We start from the raw sequence: 661 nt of genomic DNA on the forward strand, positions 1-661 counted from the left end.
CAATTTGTACAGTGTCCCAGCTTTTTTGGAATTGGGTTTGTATTTCATTACAATAATCACTGTTACTGCTCTCATAACATACAACTTGTCACATGTAGAATTTCAAACATACATCTGTCCAACAAGAAGTATTATAGCGCAATGTAAATTTTAGTCAGAATTGCATTTTTATTCTGTTTGATGCACATGCACTTGAACATGCGCTTCGTATTCTTTTAAGTTTTACAGAGACTTTCCTGCTATCAAAACAATTCACTACTGTTAATAATAACATGGTTGCAGTTGCACCACCAGTAGGAACTCCTAAATGACGTAAGCCGGTCGACAGCAACGTCATTTAAGCATGACATTCAGCAACGTCAACAACTGGAGGATGGAGGATGGAGGACAGAGAAGTGCCTGGCACTGGCCGATGTTTCATACACATCTGTTCGATCAATCAATTTACACTTACGTCACTGGTAGTTCCTATTGTGCTGGGTTAGACCCTACTCTGAATTAGGAGCTAATTTAGTCCAATCCAAAAAGGTGTTCCTATAACTAAAATCATTAGTTCCAAGTTCCTGGGGTGGAAATGTGTCAAAAAGCAGGTACTTCCACCAACAGTTAGAGAAACTACGAAAGCCTTCCACTGGAGCGAAAGCCCCTAAAGACTCAACTA

At 39.6% G+C, this 661-nt stretch overlaps 1 protein-coding gene across 4 annotated transcripts in view; it reads right to left on the bottom strand.

Annotated features, from left to right (window-relative positions):
• Positions 1-661, bottom strand: part of LOC107561440 (NAD-dependent protein deacetylase sirtuin-3, mitochondrial-like) — a 5,925-nt gene that overhangs the window by 2,861 nt on the left and 2,403 nt on the right. The gene's annotated exons all lie outside the window — the stretch shown is intronic.

The sequence above is a fragment of the Sinocyclocheilus grahami genome, unplaced genomic scaffold, assembly GCF_001515645.1.
Source record: "Sinocyclocheilus grahami isolate Dianchi unplaced genomic scaffold, SAMN03320097.WGS_v1.1 scaffold772.1, whole genome shotgun sequence".
NCBI classification, from domain to species: domain Eukaryota; kingdom Metazoa; phylum Chordata; class Actinopteri; order Cypriniformes; family Cyprinidae; genus Sinocyclocheilus; species Sinocyclocheilus grahami.